This window comes from Phalacrocorax carbo, chromosome 2 (genome assembly GCF_963921805.1).
Source record: "Phalacrocorax carbo chromosome 2, bPhaCar2.1, whole genome shotgun sequence".
Lineage (NCBI taxonomy): Eukaryota > Metazoa > Chordata > Aves > Suliformes > Phalacrocoracidae > Phalacrocorax > Phalacrocorax carbo.
Genome location: NC_087514.1, coordinates 161398513 through 161420261, shown reverse-complemented (window position 1 = coordinate 161420261; position 21749 = coordinate 161398513). Strand labels below are relative to the sequence as shown.

Sequence of the window (21749 nt, the reverse complement as noted above, 5' to 3'; positions counted from 1 at the left end):
CAAAATACTATTTTTATTCACACACTCAGCGTCTCCTGCCCCGATGCTGGTCCGAATCTCCCTCAAACCCACCATCCTGCAGCTGGGCACAGGCAGAGATGATCAGTGAGACCAAGTGCCTCGGACCAGCCACACAGCTGATTAACCCTCTCTCCTCCTTGGAGAGCTTGAGTCGGTCACATCGATTTTTGCTCGCGCCATCCGCTGGATCGGCAGTGCCCACGTCGGGCACGGGGAGACGGTCCCTCCTGCCCAGCGCAGGGTCAGCCTCCGGCTGCTGGCAGAGACCTGCAGACAGAAGGACCCTCGGGCCTTCTTTAAAGTAATCTTAAAATAGGGCGATGCCTCTCAATCGAGCAGGCAGCACAAGCCTTGGCGAGATGTTTAAGCTTTCAGCCGCTCACTCTTCCCATCAGCCGCGCACGCGTTTACTCCTACCCAACCACCTGCACGTCCCAGCCCATCCCCAGCCTCGACCACAGAGCTGCTGCGCATTTTTTGTACCACATGTATCTTTAGCAAGGGCTCGGTGACACGGAGTATAACACGTTTATCTCTCCATCTAAAAAATAAATATATAGTTTTTTAAGCAAGGACACATATCAAAGAGCACAGGATGCAGTGCAGTGACTCATGCAACCAGCAAAGCACAGAATTGGCTGCATGCATGCCCACATAGGGCATTCTGCAGCTCTTCCTATAATTAGTCCTTCAAATGCTAGAGGGGAAAGTAACAAATTCAAAGAGGTTCCACTTCCCAATTATTCACATATTTCCAAATCAAATGGTTGTCTGTCAGAGAGCAACATGCCATTGCCCTAGGATATCAAAATGCAAACTGAAAAGTCTCTCCAGGAACAGGATTTGCTTTCATTACATTTATATCACCTAATTCATTTTAAGATTATATATAATTACTCTCCCTCCATTCCACTACCCCCCCAAGTTCAATATTCTCTCCTAAGCAATTTCAGAACACACCACACGTGCCAATGGCACTTCTTCTAAGGCAGCAGTCTCTTGCCTTTCAAAGAGTACAAGGAATTTTAATTTCTTTTTTTTTTTTTAGCATTTTCTTCCTTTGAATTGCTAAATCTTTGGGTGCGCATTAGCACCAAACTGCTTCCACAAGTTGTTTGGGGTTTTTTTTTAAGCAAATACCTCTGAGGAACTTTTTATCTTTACTTTTGATTTGCCTTCTGACTGCCTGGAATTGCAGGCTACCCTCCCTAATGTTTTACAGCCGTTTCCCAACACTGCCAGACCCAGCGCGCTATCTTCATTTGAACATCTCCGCTTTCCTTTTAAATCCTCTTGGTTCCAGCAGGTAAACCCCCTGTAAGGTTTAATACAAGAGGAAACCAAAGTGCCCAGATTGCTTCCTCATCAACACGCTATTACAGCATCGCTCCCAGTGAGGATGCAATTTCCCTGAACTAGAAAAAAGCCCTGCATCCTGAAAAAGATTTTCAGCAAACACATAAGGAGACTCCGGAGATGGGCAAGTTATTTCTGATCAGCTATGAGTATAAAGGAATTATTTCTTTATTGTTGATTTTTTAATAGGGAAGGAGGTGGGTCTCTCCCTTTAAGGAGAGATGGTGTTGGCTGCCGTTTCCTGCTCTGCTCCAACCTTCTGCTGAGATTTCCTTAATTTAGTGGAAAAACCACATTAATCATCAGCCATTTTAGCACAGATGATGTTGGAGCTAGATGAAAAGCATCCTATTTCTACTGGAGGTGAAACAGCACGCTATCAAATACAAGGAACATAACTGACATGCCACCGCCGCCATCCCAGCACAAACCACCCAGTGGGTTTTGCTAAGATGAAATCAAATGTTTCCCTACAATAAGAAGACGCCACAGGCGTGTGACGACTCTCGACAGTCCAGGATCCCACAGCATTTCACTGCCTTGCTACCACCACCCGCAATCTCAGCTGCAGCCCCGTACCTGCCCTCTTCCCCCTTTTGAAGCGATGGGTTTGTGGGTTTTTAAGCAACAAAAAAAAAGAAGTTTTCAGAGCTTCTTCCAATTTGAAAACCCAATTTAAATGAAAGCTCAAAAAGCAAAGAGATGTTTCACCCAATTCCCTCAGGCACCCACAACCCCAGGCAGCCAGTCCTTGGATTGATGCTGTTTAGCACCAGGGCTTTGAATATCTCTATATGACTAAGAGAGAAATACCATAGCTCTGAACTCAGATAACTCACAGCCCTGGAGGTGAAGCCAGGGTGAAGATGGGCTCATTTTGTCACAAAATAAACCACGTGAAGGCAACCTTGAAGGAAGGAGCTGGGCTAGGCTAAAGAAGGGACCAGCACTAGTGGGCAGGGTTGTCTGGATGTATAAATAGCTGAAGCAGAAAAGCATCACAATCCCCCATGAAGAGAGAAGAAAATAAAAGGGAAAAAAAAGGAAGGAAGAAGCACTATTGAACTCTATCAAGGACAATGTGGCGTCCTGCACTGCTTCCAACCAGCCAACCTAGGGAAGTGCGGTGGCTGGGGGAGCCTCGTGGCTGCACACCCCGGGTACCACCAGCACCCATCATCCCAACCACGCTGGGTGCAGGGACACCGGCACCGGGGCTGACCAACCTGCCTGGGACCACCAGCACAACGCCAGTGGCACAGGCAGGGAGAGGATGAGAAGGCAGCCCAGCGTGGAAACCTCTGCTGGAGCGAAGGCATCCTGAATGCATCTCAACCCCTGCGAGCCAGGAACTTCTCTCCCTACCCCAAAATCTGGCCAAAGGGGTCAGGGGGGAGTTTCTGGTTTGGCACATCCCGAGCCGCACACGCAGGCGAGCACCAAGAAGGAAGGGGGTGATGGAGAGGTGGGGAGCCCAGCTCAGGTATGTTAAAAGGGAAAAATACAGTGACCACTTACACCCACCATAGCTTTTTTTTTTTTTTAGCCTAATGAGTTCCCAGAACCACCTTGAAAATTTCCCCATCCCCTCACATGACCCTTGGTGCAAACGGCTCCTGCGGAGACACCTCCTGCAGAACCAGCTAACTTAGAGCAGGCCTTGTGCGAATGCCCCGGAAAATGGTGGTTGGCAAGAAATTTTCATCAATGTTTACTTCACGTAGGACACTGATCAAGAACAGGAGCACCCGCACCATGTCTATTTTTTCAAGTGTTTTACTTCTTACTCTCCAGCATTACAACTGCTTGTACGCCACACTGCAATTCCCCATTAAGTCCCAGCAGCTTATTTCCAGCTTTACTCGAGGTTTTTGCAAGCTGCTTGCCCTCGACTGGGAAGCAAACGTGCTGTTATCCCTCCCTTCTGGCTGATCCTCAGGTATGACTGACATATCAGCTGCAAAGGATTTTCCACATCATGGGTTCCCTCTTAAAATCGCAGCAGACGACTGCTGCCTGCAATCGGTTTGCTGCTTGTGCGCACACGGCGCTGTTCCAGCAGGGCTGTTCAGGCTCCTGTTCCTCCTGGATACCCACAGGCGAGCATGTTTATCCTGGAATAATACTGTTTTGTTTCAATTTAGCTTCGTGGATATATTGCAATGAAATATAACAGATTAAAAATTAATCTCTGCTCCAGATTAGGAATACCTACATGCGCGCAGCCATTTAGGAGCAGCTATCTCACAGGAAATTCATATTGTGTTTTAATTTCCATGGCGTATGTGACCAAATCTTTAGCAGCCACTTCTTAAAAGTTGAAGCGCTCAAGAGCAGGGAAGCTTATGAATTCCTGCAAATAGTTTCTGTATTCAGGAACTAGTAACACTTTAAACCGGGTAGGCAAACACAGGGTATGTTGAGCGAGAGCATTACAACAGCAGTCCAAAGAGCTCTTCCCGATGCAGCATCCAAGGAGCTGTTGGCAGCAGCGCGAGGCAGGTTTGTGCCACTGGAGAAAAGCCTCACGTGGATGTGGTTTCACTGGTGAAGGACAGAGCAACCCACCTTCCCTGCAGAGACTCAAAGTCACGCGAGGACTCAAAGAGCACAGCACTCAGACAAGGACATCTTCCCCACTGCACCCAGTGTTTTGGTACCAAGACTTCCTGGCTGCATCCAACTTCCCCAAATTCCTGTCTCATCCCCTTCTGCAGGGTGACCTCTTGCTCATCAAGCAGGAGAGTCTGCAAACCAGAAAGGCACTGCCCTGAGTTTGTCCGTACCAAAAGCCGCACTCGCAGCTCCAGCGATGCCCTCTGTGTCTTCCAGGCCACAGCTGAACTGGATGGGGGATCGACACCATAAAGGCAAGACGTTCCGAGAGCTGCTGCAGAACAGAAGTTAAAAGTCTTCAGGAATCCTGACTATCTTCTCTCCACAAAATCTTTGTTTCAAAGAACAGCAGACAGCAAGATCAAAGGACACATGGAAGTCCCCACAGACCTGAGAACTCCAGGAGGGGCTTCCAAGTGCCTCAGCAGATATTTCCCTTGTCTCCTGGAAGCAGCGCTGAATCAATACCAAGTGCTCTTGGGAAATCCCACCTCGCAAACCATCCGCCTAAGGGATGGCAAGAACAGAGCACGCTGCAACAGCTCGAGAAAGCAAGCGACTCTTCCTTGTGCATTTCAATGCACAGGGAAGCCTGATGAATCCGCAAGATGTTTTCTGGGGCACAACAGGAATCCCAAACTCAGGGCATCCTCGGTGGGAGATTAAGGATTGACAAATTATTTTTTCAGAGGAGTCATCTGCATCAGCCAGATGTGCCTTCCAGGTATTTTCTCCTGATGCTATATTCTCTCATCTCATTATCCTAGGATGGAAGATTTCTATCTCCCAAATCTTATTTCCATCTTCCACTTACAGATGAAGGACACAACTCGACAGTTCCCCTTGGAAGCACACAAACTTCTCATGCTGGACTAGCAGGAGAGATCAAGCAGATGGTTTTCAACTCAAACACCAGGGTGTATATCAGATTTCATTACAGTCAGATTTCTTGGTCCCATTCCTTCGGCAGAGCTTTCCGTTGTAGCAACAGCCTCTGCCACATCATGGGTATCCCCGCAGGATTTGGAACTGATATACCCAGTATCACTTTGCTTCTCAGCTGACCGTGCTGTTTCCAGCTCTACTGACTGCTAAGCAATCTTAAAGGCTTAAGTAGACTCTTCTCTTGGAATGGGTTTTAAGCCTGAAGCGTACCCCAGTAGAAAAAAAGACAGGCTGCGGGTACCAGCTGATAGTTACTCTGTCCGTGCTATGTAGAAGGTTAAATTAGACCACCAAGGCCTCTTCAACAACTTTAGTGTCTACAAAATCTCAAGCCCATCACACCAAGCTTCTGCTGGGTGACTCCTTTTGTCATCCGACCGCTTCCCTGAACGGTCAGCCTCTGGCTGGGTATCACATAGCATCTTCCAAGCACACAAACGCATCATAAATCCTGCTGAAGATAGCACCTCTCCAACTCTGACCAGGGGATGGAGTGAGTTTGACTGGTTGAAGTTTAGCCCTGTTTTTAAAATGGACTTGTCAGAAAGAAAGCACGAAATAGGCATGCTGCCCTCCAGACATGAGACATTTTGGAGAGTAAAGCACACGGCTTGAGTAGAAACTAACTTCACCTCATCACAAAGCATTTCTCCCCGCTGGCCTTGTAAAATGTCATGGTTAATCCAGCCTCATCGCGAGTGGATATTTTTTGATAATGAATCAGGTGCAAAACAGTAATTTCCGGAAGACAAGGCAGAATTAGGAGGGGGCTGCAGCAAAGGCAGCTCCAGCGGAGACAACCGGGATTTCTTCCCAGTATATCCCCCTCCGGGGAAGAGGGATACATGTCACAGATTTTCCACATGGTCATTTCATGGAGTAAAGATTGTTCCTTGCCCACTACAAGGGGAGAAGCAGACCATGACCTGCTTCTTCGGAGCCATCGCTCACAGAAGCAGGATTTCCCACTGCTGCCTCGTGTTGCACAGACCTGAGCCCAGCTCTGCCCTCTCCCAGGTGTGTGAATAAGGTAAGAGAATGGGACAGAACGGGAGGTGAATAGATGAGTAATTACATGAATTTTATATGTTTTTTTCCCCAACCAAAACAGACCGCCTCCATCATTAGTGGCAGGTAGGGATGAGGATGTACTTTACGTTCTCCACTGAACAATTGCTCTGTTTCGAGAGGATGAGAGATTCAGAAGGTGAAAGAGATACGGTCCTTGTGAAAGAGATACTGTCCTTGAAGCAGTGGTTGCGATGACGTGTGCGTGCGAGACAAAACCTACTTTAAAAGATACCGTAACAGCGGGAACCCAGCGAGTAACATGCAGTGACACAACAGCATTTCCGTGACAGGACCGAGCCGCACCAGGCATGCCACCTCTGTAACTAACACAAGGCAGAGGTTTGCATGTCAATTTGAATAGTCAGAAGCAAGACCCTTTGCAGGATTTCCCCCCAAAAGCAAAAAATCTGCCAGGTTTCTGGCTGCCTTTAATTAATGCAGCATCTCTGCTCCAAAGCCAGATTGCTTAACCTCTACCCTAATAAAAAACACTTCTTTTTTCCGTTAACATTAAAGCATTCGTGACCACGAGTGCCCGTTCTCCATTTCATTTATAGCATAGTTAAATTGAGAGTCACTGGCCAAACAAAAGCCATTAGTAGTCTAGTGTTCAAAGCATGGCTAATCTTTCTGCATATTATGAAATACAGATAAATCATTCACATACACTTATTTTAAATGCAATCTCCTTCACCTTCCACCTTTTTTTTTTTTTTTTTCTGGAATTAAATCCCAGCGGCAGGTACTATTACAAATGACATTTCACATGCAGCGATCAATGGCTGGACGCTGCATCAGTTCACCCTCCATCACTAAGTCCGCCGACCCCAGCTGCGGCAGGACTGCGTGGCAAATACACCACTATGAAGGGTCACAAGTGCAGCGTACGCATCCCGCAACACAAATCACAGAAACAAAAGATTTTCGCTAATTTTTCCTTCTACTGATATTTTTCATCTTTTTGTTGCTGTTCCTGTTTTTAAATGGGATGGCGTCAATGTAAAGCACCAACTCTTTATCAGAAGAGCCTCATCCTATGCTTACAACCAACCTCAATACACTAGGTAATGTAGCCTAAACTGCAGAAACCATTGGAGGAATTAATGCAAAGGCAGCTCATATCCGTACTAGGGGTAGAAAAAGCCCGGATAGAAGCAGCACATCTGCTCCTACCATCCTCAGTGTATTCTTCAAACAATGGGAAGAAAAGCCTGGAGAAGCACTGACCCTCGCTTCATTCAAAGAGTGCCCCTGCTCAATTCATGAAAGTTTGCCTTTCCTTTTCAAGTGAAAAGGCCAGAAGAATACTTGGGAAACCAAAAGATTGCTTGGAAAAAAAAATATAATTTTAACTGCAGGAGACTTCAAACCATCAAACCCCATAAACTTTGTTTAAAAGATTTACACCAAACTAGTGTGCTGGGGATTTAATTTTTTCTTTCTGGTTTTTTAGGGGGGGGGGAAGTAAATATAGTTTTTTAATCAATCCTTCCATGAAGAGATTTACAAGACTAGTGTGCTGAAGCATAAACTGATACAGTGACAAACCCCCTTTCTCCTTAAATGTGCTAATAAGGTTGATTCTTTCTCCAAAGCTTTGTTCGTGGGAGGTTTCTGCAATGGGTTCACGTCTTTCACCGGCACAGAGCCCTGCTCATGTGGAAATCATTGGGCTGAATACATTCGCTGCCTCATCTGCCCCTCAGCATCAGGGCTCAACTGGGATTTGGGGCGGTGGGCGATGACTGTCCAACAATGAAAGAAAAAAAAAAAGAAAAAAAAAAAGAGGGGATGGTTACTTTTACAATGCAAAGTAAGGCAAAAAATAAAATGATCTGTCTGGGAGTGGGAGCAGCTAGCACAGGGAATGCCAGTCCTTGAGTGCAGCTTCCCAGCACCTTCATGATGAGGAGCAGCAGCGTCCACCTGCGGTGTTAAACAGCCGGCAAGGAAGTCCCATCCCACACTGAGAATCTATCGAGGCAGCAGTAACCCCACACTATGGGTTTAAGACTGGAAACACTAAGTTGAAATTACCTGCAGGGGTAAAAGGCCCTAAAGTAGAAGGTTAAGCCAAACATAAGAAATCCCACCCCACTGAGAGACACACGGGAGCGGTTTGACTTTTCAAATGCAGTGAACTGATCAAAGGCACGCGCGGTTAGAGGAAGACAGTCGATTCACGGGGTCAATATCCATTTTACCCGTTAACACAGCGAACCGGGTGCCTCGCTCGATGAGGAAGGTTCCGTGTCACGGACTGATTCCCATGAAAAGTTAAGCTGAGACACCTCTCCTCGCCCTCCACCTCTGTGCAGCAGCAGATGGTCACACTGAGGAGCAACCTCAGAGATGCTCCATCCTGCAGCCACCCAAGTGCAACTCATCCCAGTGACCTCCAGGTTTCCTGCTCTTGCAGGTAACTGCAAACAAAACCAACGGCCTCCTCCAACCCACACGGCAAATAGCTGCCAAGAAGTCCTAGTCCGCGTCCACCCTCGGACGCAAAAGAAGATCAATGGGGACTTCGGCTCCTCTAACGCCCCACGACCACCACAGCATCACTTTGAAGACAGATAAAGTTTAAATACAAACCAAATCCCCACGACACACAGCTGCTCTCCCGCATCGGGGCTGTGGCCAAGAAAGGATTCCTCCTGTAATATTTTTAGCTGAACACGTGCTATGTTTATTTCTTGAAGAAACCTCCTCAAGGCTGTGGCGATCAACACATGTGAGGAGACATTTAACTCTTTCCTACTGAAGAGCCCGTGAGACAAATGTGAGGATAAATGTCCCTGCAGACATTTTATGGGGAGACAGGGATTTTCTTTAATACCCTGTGGGTTTCAGCTCCTGCCAAACCCTTTTCCTCCACCTCCGAACCAAGAGGCACCTCCGGACCCCTTTTACTAGTCTGAGTGCCCAATGGCCAGTTCATACCTATGTCCCGAGGAGCAAAACGTACATTAAACAGTGCTTCCCAGGGACTTCATCAGTGGGATAATTGCCATAGCATGCCAGGGCTCGTATAAGCACGCCAATCCCTACTTTAAAAATTATCATAGGCATGAACCTGTGACTGCTCCCAGCCCAAGGAGCCTGTAAATCTTTCCAGTGCTTAAAATTAAATTGCTCAGGGATGGAAGAGGGAGGCTGGGGACACCCATACACGTGTGCACATGGATGCCCTAACCTCTAACTCAGGGCAGGACTACCTGTCTTCACATCACCTAGCCCACTGCACCCTCTTAGCTGTCATATGGTGCAGGATTCAGTCCTCGGGAAGGGGCTGTATCCCATTTAAACCCCACTCCCCAGCCAGACTCCTCCATCCAAGCTGAACGCTGTGCCCTACGGCCACCCTCCGTTTGCTGCTGACTGATGGTTAGAGGAGTATTTATGGCAGAGGTCTTTCTCCAGAAAACAAACATAAACGACTTAGCAGCACAAACACAGGCTGGGCACGCAAGGCAGAGTATAAATAACCTGCTTACCCTTAAAACCTTTTTCCAACTCACCTATGCCAAGGGTTTCTGCAGAATCCCCGTCTTAATTTAGAAACCAAATGCATTTTGACCAGGAGCTGGCACTGAGCGTCCCCCGCCTCCAGGCGAGCAAACGGGCCATGGTGGCGCCGCTGACAAGCAAGAAGCCGGTTCCTTCCAGCTCATGGTTTCACCTTCCCAGCAGGAAGATATTGCAGGAGAATGGTTAGGAATAAAATCAGAGACGAATGCAGAGTCCACTATTCAGACTTGCTTTTTCCTTCCTTTTAAACAGGACCTGAAAGCAGCATGGAAAGGCAACGCCCAGCCTGGGGTGCTGGGATTTGCAGAAGTGGCAACGCTGACCTCCCGGCAGCACTCAGGTGAGCTGGCCAAAAGGGATTTGAGGCTTTGCCCCAAAGCCGGCTGTGTGCGTGCCAACTGCCTCTCAAGTCCAGTGCAAGTTCGCATGTAACCAAGGCTCTTAAGGACCAAGTTCAGCTAATCTGAGCTCATCGCACCCAGTGCCACCCCACCGCTCTCAAGATGCTGAGCCTGCAGCACCGCAGCGCAAGCCCCCCACTCACCCCTTAGCAGGGGCCTTTTATTCTTTAATTGGTCTTTTTCATCTGTTTGAAGCTCAAAGCGTCAGTCTCTGGCCAGAAATGCTTCATTTAAAAAAAAAAAACACAACAGTTACTGGAACAGAGCCGAAGCCCCGCAGCACCCACATACACCTCCTCCTGCGGCTGTCTAGCTGTGAAACGCGGTCCCCGCTTGACAGAGTCGAGGAGAGCTCGCTCGCGGCCAGCGTGAGTTGGCACCGGGCTCCATCGGCTCAGCCCCTTCTTGCACCAGCCCGGGGTGATGGGGCTGAAGCTCATCACGGCATGTTTGAATTTTCACCTCTGGTAGCAACAGGTGGAAGGCCAAAACTCAATTTATACAAGCTAAAGTTGTGTTTACTTATGCAATAGGAGATGAAGGGGGCAAGATTATCGCAAGATAATCGCTGCCTTGATTAATTATAAAGTAAAGCCAGCTGCTTCCAATTCTTGCACAATATAGGCTGCTTCCCAAGGAACCAGCCGGAACAGGGAAGTTTCAATTGCTTTCCTCCTGAACTGTTTAATTCCAAACTTAAGAAAATAATCACACTACAAACAGTCCCACATGCATCCCCCAAAAGTACTCACTGCTTAAACTGAACAGATCGCTGCTTAAACATGAAAAAAAAAAAACCAGTCATACAAACACCATTCATTCATCTGCGCTCAATTAAAGAACACAGGAGCAGCTGATGAAAACATTTACAAGACATTATTAAATCTTACAAGGGTGGGGGAAAGCCAAGAGGAATCCAGACATTCAAATCCCTATTTGCCTCATTCCTCAGTGCAACCCTCGGGGACTGGCCACGATGCCGACGGGCAGCGCATCCCCGGAGCAACCCAGGGGCTGACCATGTGTCCCCCATCTCCTCGGGGTCCTGCTGGGCACCGCTGCTGCCCCTTGAGCCTCAGGAAAGAAACGCTCCCAGAGTGGACAATTTAAGCAGATTTTTGTGACCGCGAATTCACCCAGGAGGCTACATGACACTTGTATGAAAGGGAACCTGCGCCACAGAGCTGCTGCGACAGGGATCAGGTGAGAGCCATGCAAGCATCCTCGCTCGTGTTTCCCTAGCAACTCCAGCTCCTGCCTCCCCTTACACATTCCCTTTCTCTCACTTCAAAGTAGGCCAAGACTCTCTCCATCGCTCATCCTCACAAACCAGAGATTAGCGGAGTCCAACCAGCCCTATTTCCATTTAATACAGACATTGACAGGGGATGCATTTGACTTACGGCATCACATTCACATTAAATCCTGTCTCTGCACAGGCACTTAAGCTCCCCTGCAAATAGAGGAGGGACCCATTTGGAGAAAGGGTGTCTCAGCATCACACCCAAAGCCTCTTGGCGCTCGGCAAAAGAACAATCATGAAGGTGGAGGACGGAACTCCAACACCTGGTTGCAAACGTGGGCACGCCTGGGCAGATACCGCCTAAACCCATCAATCACGCAAGGGTTCCGATACCCTTTGGAAAGCCAGCTCTAAGGCTCGCACCTGCCAAGACACTAAGATGCTGAAGTACTTCAATTATTTTCATGGCTGTGGTCTACAACTTCTTTCCCATCCTGGAGAACAAAGTGCAGCCAAGGTGGTCACCCGGGTCTTGTGGCCGCCGTGCCCCTTACTCCCACACAACACAACACCAGCACTTCACCAGTTAAACCAGTTCACACAGCTGCTTTTTTGCCTCCCCCATCATAAAAATGAAACTTGGAGTTCAGGCATGAATGCCCAAACTCAATGGCAGGCATTAATCAGCCTCCATCCACTCAGAGCTATCCCACAACAAAGGAATTAGTTCAAAAAACAGCTATTTAAACATCTGATGTGGCACTTACCCTGGCATTGAGGCCACCCGATCCCTGGGTGATGTAGCTACAGCAATAAAAGCTCAAGTTTAGGCACAGTGATATCAGCGAGAAATTCCAGGTACTTGGATGGTCTCATCCAAGATACCTCTGTCTGCACGAGAGTTATTGGGTGAAGTTATGGAATATATTTGGTCCTTTAGGAAAACACTGAGCTCTTTAATTACTCATGTCACAAGCATATCTGAAAAAAGCTGGAGGTTTGTGTTAAATTTTCAGACAGATTCTCAGGGAACAGGCAACCTAGAAAGTGGCAGTTCAGGACTTAAATCACCCCCTTACTTGAGGCACTGCACAAGCATGTGCTTAAACTGAGACTAAAAGATGCTCAAGCTGCTGGGCTTTATGGAAGATGCACACCTAAACATAAAAAAGGACAAGAAACGGAGCAAGAAATGCTATGGGGGAGAGGAGGCAGCCAGCTTTCTCATTAGGAGAAGACATACCAGATTGCAGCTATATCTAAATCCACACGGCAGGAACACATCTTCATCCCCACTGAAGCCAAGACCGATTTTCAGCCCCATGGATTAGAAGGGAAAAAAACCTACCCCAAAACACCCATCTCCCAAATTAATCAATCTCGGGTTATTTATCCTGCTTTTGCACCAGTGTAGAAAGAAGGGATCTAGCTAAATTGTTTTGATATAGCTGGCATTAAAAGAAAACCCATTGTAATGCCGGACAACTCGGTGCTGCGTGCACACATGCTTTGCCGACCAAAAAGCCTTGCGACGTGCTCAACAACACGCACTCGAAACTCAGCCGCTACAGCTAAAAACCACACACAGCCAGAAAAAGAAAGCACTCCTGTGGCGGAGGAGAGGCTGTCAACGAGGTACCTTTGAGTGGAGCTTCTCAGTTTATCTCCTCAACTGCACAAAATCCATTACAGCCAGAGATGAAGTCAAAACACTATTAAACAAAAAAAAAACGCCAACCCCAAAACACAGAAAAAGGCAGCGACTGTAACAGTATGCAGTCTTGCACCGGTGCTGGGATGCCCCGTCGGCCAGAGGTTTGCTGAACAGGTTGCTGGCGAGCTGACCCACGGGGCAATCCCTTCTGCAGCTCCATCAGGCAGCTGGGGTTTGCACCCCAAAACCCCAAACAGTCCAGATGGGAGAAAACACCCGGCCAAGAAGATGGCAGAAGCACAACTCTTTCAACCCAGCAGCTTTTTCTTGGGATAGCTGTAGAAACACATCGCCTTTAAAAACTTCATCCATCGAGATGGCACCAACGACAAAAAGCTGAGCAGGAGCGGGGTGGGCAGCCACGCAACGCTATCACCTAACACCTCCTTCAGGAACAGCTGGGATAAGAAGAGCTCATGGAAAGAAAGCCCAGGCTTTGAGATAGAATTTAAACAATTTCACTGAGTAATGGTTAAAACCAGAAACTTTAATCTTCACCTGCACCTGGACATAGAAATGCAGACGATGAACAACTGCGTCCTTAAGTGTCGGAGAAGTGGAGCACGACAGGAGCTGCCACTCCTACCTTCCATCTACGTACGTCCCCGCAAAAGCAGGCTGCCTAAAATCTGGTTAATGTTATTAACAACCCCAATTCAGCTAGCATTCAGACAACAGGCATCAGTCCATAACTTTCAGCAAAGGCCTTAACCATGACATTAAGACAACATATATAAATATATGATGGGTCTGAACAGAAACACTGGCCAAAACTGGGACAAAGGAAGACGTCATTCAAAAATTTGTATTCTTTGAGTGAATTGATCAGCTTCAAGTGGAAAAAAATGAAGAGAGCGCGATGTTTTGCTTTGGGAACATCGACATGCTTGGCTCTACCCTGCAAGGCCACCACCCCGCTGCCCCACGGTGAGGGACTTCACTTTGGGCACTGGAACCTGGAGGCTGCAACTCCAGCTGCGACAGGAGGGCAGGCAAAATATATTTAAATTGAATTAAAACACTAATGTACCATCAGTAGCACTGGCAGTGAATATATGGTGATTTTATGTTCACGTATTATATTTATGCGTGCATGTGTATATACCTGATATTTTAAAAATTCAGTAGTAAACCTTTCACTGGCCACAAATCCCTTTTTTTCTTCCACAAAAATGAAGTATTGCCTGGGTTAACTGGCTACAAATCTCCCCCAAATTTTTTATTTCTCTTCCCCAAGAATGAAGTATGGCGCAGGTGCAGAGATGAGCGCCGTGGATCCAGCTCAGCTCCATCACATGACTCTTCCTCATGCTGGGGAGCATTTTGCATCAGCCCCATAAGGTTATATAAGAATATAATTAATAGGGTGACATATCCCACATAAATAACTTATGAGAAGCCTGCCACTGGGAGAAGAGATGGTAGCCAAAAGGTATCCTAATTCACTCTAATAATATGGAGAAAATACAAATACCTGGATGAAGCATCCATCTTGGCACTGTCAAACACCCTTGGCTAAGAGGAATCTGTGCATCTGCCTGGAAAATATTATTCTTGTTTTTTCCTTTCTTCCCCCTCAGCCCTTTTTTTGGGGTGAAGGGTGGCGCCTGGGGCACGTTACAGTTTCAAGCTAGCATGAAAACAAGGCAGAACTTCTGGACAAGATGGGCTCTCTATTATCAAATGTCCTGCAACGAGTTTGAGGTATCGCCTACCCTTGTCCACCAAGGGCGTCTCTAAACCACGGCCAAATCTCAATGAGATGCCAACTGCCGGCCAGGCATAGGAGAAGAGCTCATGAGGACTTTCCAGGAGCTGCAGATCAGCTACTGAAAGGCAGAATAATCTATAAATCACTCCTTCAAATAAATGGATTTGCTTTTGAGCACAGTAATGTGACAGTCCAGGTACACAAACACAAATCCCCCCAGAAAAGAATTTTAATCCTTTAAATATTCCCAGTAGTGCACGTTAAACAATTCTGAAGTAATTTAGTTTATACTAGAACTGACATCAGGGCCATCCTCAGGGGCATCCTCTTCCCTCCCTCTGGAGCCCCTCTCCTTTCCCACCTATGCTATGACTGCGGAGCTTTTCCGCGCGTCCTTCCTTTCTCCCTGCAGCCTCCTGCCTCGGAGCTGCCGCCACGAAGCCACTGAAGCTACCAACCACCCTAGGCCACCCCAACACCCGGGTCTTCGCCCCCTTCTCCTGCCCTCATGACAAAGCCAACTTCTTCTGGTGCTTTGCAATGCTTCTGCGCTGAGCGCTGGTGGAGAGGGCATGGGGAAACCACCGCGAGGTCCACCAGAACGTCGCTCCTACTGCCCCTTATGAAAGGGCACGGAGCATTTCAGGCGATGTATTGAAGCTGCAGCTATTACACCCAACAGCTCAAGGTTATCTGCTATTTTATAACAAGGGAGCACGGGATGCTCTGGCATCGCTCCCACTCTTCGAGCGTAACTAACCTCCAAGACTACTCAGACTGTCAGGAGGCTGATTACATGAAATAAAACACTGCATTTGACTATTAATTAATATTGACTTCACTGCTTGACCCCCGAACATGTAGAAATTTATAGGATCACTCTCCAGGTTTATTAGGGCACTATTAATAATCTGAGGCGTATTTGGAGTCAGTCACCTTACGGAACTAAAAGGAGCTCTTTGGTATGATGCATAGACATCATCTCGGGCTACTTTTGGCTTGGAAAAGCATTTGGCTAATTTTCAATTTGTCAAGTGAGTCCCTGACAAGTTGGTAACGTATAACAGAGCAGATCTTCAGGAATCTCCAGGCAAGCTTTTTCTCAGCCGTGGCCGGCCACAACAGCGTGGCACAAGGATATTACAGAAGCAAGATAATAACCAGAAGGAGCAGAGCTATCATCTAGGCTATTTTGGTAGATCCAATGCAGATGAACAAGATACAAAAGCCAATTAACTCCAAAATATCTGACATGTAATACAGTTTCAAATTGAAATTCTTTTTTTTTCTTCCACAATTTTCCCCAAATGCTGGGACATCTTATTATATTATATTATATTTTCTTCAGCAAACACAGAATTAGCCTTTTCAAAAAAATTTCAAAGGACGCATTCAAGTACAGAACATCTTAAGTCTGTAAAAAAGTGGAAAAAATTAACTACTTCTCTTAAAAACTTGGGTTTCCTAAAAAAGAAAAGAAAAAAACGCACCACAAACCCAAAACACAACCTCCCTCTGCTATTTTCAGGCTTTTACTTGAAAACTAAAAAGCATCTTAGTTTCTTACATGTAGCACGTAATAAACTGTTACCGGCTATATTTCTGGGTAGTTTATTCAGTGACAAGGAGGACACTTAGCTGAAAGTCTCCAGAAATCTTGCTTTTAAGCCATAGTGTTCTTTACAAAACCCAACGTGCTTTTTAGAACGGCCAAATCTGTGAATATCAATCTCTAAATATTACAAAGGGTACACTTAGCAAGTGTGCTCCTCCTCAAAAGAAATAACAACTAAAGTATGCGCTGGGAGAGCTAATAGCCTCCAGCATTTTACCTTCTAAATCTATTTGTGACTTACGGATGCTTAAAAGCAGTGGTCCAAGGCCTGGGAGCTCAGTGCCTGAGATGTTGAAAGCCCTTTAAATCCTTTAGGCTGCTTTGAAAAATCTCCGCGTCTTTGCCACGTGCGGATATTTTGCAGTGCGGAGCCAGGAATCAATGCAAGCATTTAAACTTCCTTTTGTCAGGAATGACTTAAACCGAGAGAGCACAGAGGCTCGTAAACAAAACTGCTGACACCTCCCGCGTTACTGAAAGCGAACCATGATGCAGCATTAATTGAACGAGCACCTTCAATCTGTCAAGTCAAACAACACCCACTGGGGCCGTTCCTGGCAGAGCTCGGGTTGACGCTGCAGCCATGAGGACTGTGCCATTAAACTGGGGATTTTTCGTGATACCTGAACGGCCGTGACAGTGCTCAGGTCATCTTGGGAAGATGAAAGGACCAGCACAGCTGCTGAGACCATCTTCACGGAGCCTGGGCTTGATTATCCATAACTACGCGGCCCCTGGGAGTCTCACTCCACTTGAAGATTTCTTGCAGTCCGACTGACTGTAACCCCCACTAGCAGAATGCCACCTCCAGAGTCTCCGCTGCTCCTCCAGCCCAGGAAAAAAGCTTCTTCCCGCCTCACACTGCTTCTCCAGCCCAAGAAAATCAGTTTTTTCCTCCTGCATTGCTCCTCCAGCCCAAGAAAACGGGTGGTCTCTGTATCCCCACGCATTCGCTTGTGCTATTTCCACCATGGAAAGTATCAGCTGCAAGGGGACAGCTCTGTTTTCTCACCAGGCAGAGAAAGGATCAGGTACTCAAAAATCAGGTACCAACACAAAAACCAAACAGGTTCCTTCCAGCATTGCAAAGTCAATGCAACCACGGCGCTCAGTTTTGCTGAGCTTGCCGAGATGACACCAAATAGATACAGCAGACAGGAGCTTTCACAAAAACATAAAAATATCATCAGGAGGAACATAACATCCAGTGAAGTTCTGGGCCACCACATCTGCACGATTGCTCCTCTGGAGCTCCTGCCCTCTCCAGACCAGCAGACTTTACTGGTGTGAACGAATGATGTGGAGCCAAAGAAACAAACAAAACCAAGTTCTAGTTTAAACGGCTCAACTGCTTAAAATCAGTGGGTTTTTTTGTTATAGTTTATAAAAATAAATAATAAGAAGGCATAGTCTGATAGATACAGCTGTATCTATCAAAACAACCACCGAACAGCCAATTATTATCAACACCTCCCTAACAAAAGGAACGTTTTTACCTTTCCTTTTAATCAAACCCCATCTTCTCCACTTCTTTAGGCCACAGTATTTTGCAGCAGGAACTTCTACTTGGCACTAGAATTAATTCTCCCTACTGACTCATTTTTGCTAAAAACCTGTTAGTACGAACACTTGAATTCAACAGACGCTCGCATTACTCGCTCTTGCAGCTCAAGGTACAGGACCCCTCTCAACTCTCTCTTGGAGCAAAATTACTGTTTTTTTCTTAATTACACCATTGGTTAATGCAACCTCTGACAGAGGAAAGGTTGAACATCTAATTTGACAAGGTTTAGTGCCAATCTGCATTAGGCCACAGTGATTTAACCTGTATCTCCATGGCAGTGTGCCTACATCATTCTCCTAATAGCACGTGTCCCTGCCCTACATATTTCATTGGGATCCCTATGGCAGCACTGCTGGAGTGCCCTGGACCAGCAGTTCTCAGTGCAGTCATTAGGGACACTGTGTAATGCCATCACATCGATATGAGTTCTTCCCAACCACCAGGACTATTTTGGATCTAAAATCAAGGCTTTAATTAATTAGAAGTCTAATTACACTGCTAATTACACTGTACACTCAAATACACTGCTTCGCATGTCTCAAAAACACAAGTCTGTACAATCTCATACTCCAAAGTTTCAAACAGAGAAAGAAAACATGATCTAGCAATGCTTGCAACCCACTCTCTCCAGTGACTACACGCTGCCCAGAGAGGCTCCGGAGTCTCCTCCTCTGGAGACATTCACACCCCGCCTGGACGCGGCCCTGTGCCCCTGCTCTGGGTGTGCCTGCTCCAGCAGGGAGTTGGACGAGATGATCTCCAGAGGGCCCTTCCAACCCCTACCGTGCTGGGATTCTGTGATTCTGTTTTGCTCCTGAAATAACCCTGCAAAACCCTCTCCATAATTTCAATGCATGTATGTATAAGTAAACACAAGAAGTACATAACAGTAGCAACAAAGAAGAGATTTGCTGGTCGGGGATGATGCATCTTGTTCTTCACATACTGAATGCGCTTGTCATGACCTGGTTGGGCCTTCAGCCCAACCCAAACTGATGCAACTTGACCACCTAGGAAAATGAGTACCTTACACACTTGTGGTTTTATCATAACTGCAATTTCTTGTACGCATAACCAGGAGGCAATTTCAGCATGCACGTACTGCGTGCATACATAACCACCGCCTGACAGGTTGAGTATCCTACAAACCCCGACGTGTCATTTTCAGCCTCCCAGCATTTCCTCTGGTTACAGATGGGGGTTGGGACACCGAGAGGCAAGGCGACTTACCAAGGACCACAGGGGAAAGCCTGGCGAGAGAGCGGAGGATCAGCCCGGGATTTCCCACAGGCCCAGAGCTCTGATGACTCCTTCATCCTTCCTCTCATCAACAGGACGAAGCAGAGTTGGCCCTCAACTATGGCTATATCAGCTATATAACCAATATGGCTATACGTTTTTTTTGAAGGGGAACAAGTTTATCTTCTTATCCCCCTTCTTTTCTGACTGAGCAGAGCAGTTAAAGCATGAAGTCTCATGCTTTTTTTAGTCCACAGTTCAGACAAGCAGTGTGGTTTCTATCAGTCTCTTTCCATTGATGCATGCATGACCTTCTCAGCTGCACCGGGAGGTGTGAATCCCTTCTGGAGCAGTGAAACTCGGGTACATGGCATCACCCCAAGCAGAAGGTCTTCTGGCTCCCTTTTCTATGAGCATTAGGTGCTCAGAGTACTAAATACTGTGTCATTCTGGGAGATGTTTTAACTAGAAAATACACTTAATACAGTTTAAAAAAATCAGTGTCAAATAGAGAGGTATTGTAGCACAATTAGCCAAAGCAGATTTTAGCCTCAGAGCTACAGTAACTTCAACTTCCTAACAGCCTTTATGCTGTCCATGAACTGCACCAAAGTCCGCACGAAAAGGGAAACACTGCCAATGGCCCCCAAAGCGCTTTTGGTGTTTGTTTCTCATGCGGCATCTTCCGTCATTAACGCGTCCTTATCTGCTATTTCTCTTTTATTAGAGGACAACGCTTCTCCATCAACAAGCTACGCTGCCACCAACAAGCAAAGGCCACTGAGGAGAGGGAGTTCACAGGGACCGGGTAGCAGCGCTCCAAGTGCCTTGCTTGGCTCTGTCTCCTCAAAGCATCCACCCCGTGCAGGACAATTCAACTCCTCCAGCAGTTGTGACTCTAAGGGGAGAAGGCTATTCGCCAAAAAAAACCCCATCAACAGCATTTTATTGCAGAGATAACAGCGGTTCCCTGGATAGCAAGGTCTTGCTGTCAGAAAAGGCTCCTCCAGTGACCTTCCGATGTGGCTCAGCATCGCGGTGATGCCGGGGAGCAGCTGGACAGGCAGCCAGTCCCTTTGTACCTCAGCTCAAGTCTTTACAGACCTTCATACACGGAGCGGGGAGGAAAGGGACAGAACCACAAGTTGGTGATAATTATCTGCTTCAAATAATCTATATGGCATCCGCAAAGGAAGAAAAAAAAAAAAAAAGGAGGAAACTTTCACCATTTTAAATGGATTGTATCAAACCAGAGCTGCTCACTATGGGGCCACGGTCTCTGACCCAGTCCCAGCACTCGGCAAAGATCACTTTGCCGGCTGGCAGACCACAGACATACATATTTTAGCAAACCTTCAGGGGGAAACACCCAAGAGCAGGTTTCTTAAAATCACAGCACAACAGGAAGGAAAATCAGCAGAGATGTGACTTACCTGTCCGGACGGGACACCATACACCCACAGCAGCAATTACAGCGGGGTCCAGCCACCCCGGGCTCGCTCCTCCCACTGCGCTGGCAGGGCACGGCGCAGCTCCCGGTTCTCCTCCAGTGTTGCCTGTGCAGAGAGCACGGCTGGGAGCCTCTTCCCTGGCTGGGTAAGGGCTGGGTTGGAGGAGTCACCCACTCCTTAATGCAGGCAGAGACATCAGCCCTGTGCCTCCTTCCAGGGCTTCAAGCCACCTTGTTTTCTTGTCATTGCAAGTTATGGCTGGACAGTCAGTAATTGCCAGCTACCAAACCCCTACCCTAAATCTGGGTTTGCTCGAGTAGCCGGAGCAGCACCACTAGGAACCTCCCACATCCACGCACAATGCCCGCACCAGAGGGAGAAAGCACAGCTCAGGAGAAGGATTCAAACCTAGTATTGAAGGTGGTGCTCCCACGTTCACTTCTTCACAGACTTCCCAAGCTCCCGCTTACAGCCTCCCTGCTCAGTCCAGCATTTGATCTCTGACCTGGGTTAGCAAACACCACTGTGCAGAACAAGTTACCTAGTTTGGAAACGTTTGAAAGCCAGCCCTCTGTGTCTCAGTTTCACCTGGGAGCAATCCTGCAGCCTCAAAGGCGAAGGTGCCCCACCAGGACTGGGGGTCGCAACCTTCGCGCTTGGGTTTAAGAAAGGGCTCTGCCAACCTTCATTGCTCAAATTCCCCTAAAAGCATTTCCAGCCTACATGCCCCACCCCATCCTGCTCCCTCCGGAGGGTCACAGATTCATAGAATCATACAGTCATAGAAAGGTCTGGGTTGGAAGGGACTTTAAAGATCATCTAGTTCCAACCCCCCTGCCATGGGCAGGGACACCTTTCATTACACCAGGTTTCTCAAAGCCTCATCCAACCTGGCCTTGGACACTTCCAGGGATGGGGCATCCACAGCTTCTCTGGGCAACCCGTTTCAGTGTCTCACCACCCTCGCAGTGAAGAATTGCTTCCTTATATCTAATCTAAACCTATCCTCTTCCCATATAAAAACATTGCTCCGTGTCCTATCACTACATGCCCTTGTAAAAAGTCCCTCTCCAGCTTTCTTGTAGGCCCCACTCAGGTACTGGAAGGTGGCCATAAGGTCTCCTTGGAGGAGCCTTCTCTTCTCTGGGCTGAACAACCCCAACTCTCCCAGCCTGTCTCCATAGGAGAGGTGCTCCAGCCCTCAGATTGTCTTTGTGGCCTCCTCTGGACTCACTCCAACAGGTCCATGTCTTTCTTTTACCATGGGCCCC

General features: G+C 47.3%; 1 protein-coding gene and 1 long non-coding RNA gene across 2 annotated transcripts in view; one reads left to right on the top strand and one right to left on the bottom strand.

Annotated features, from left to right (window-relative positions):
- Nucleotides 1-21749, bottom strand: part of ACVR2B (activin A receptor type 2B) — a 97618-nt gene that overhangs the window by 34831 nt on the left and 41038 nt on the right. The gene's annotated exons all lie outside the window — the stretch shown is intronic.
- On the top strand, nt 9901-14034 carry LOC135311768 (uncharacterized). The gene is made up of 2 exons (XR_010371349.1): nt 9901-11144; nt 11235-14034. It is a non-coding gene; the product is annotated as an uncharacterized LOC135311768 (long non-coding RNA).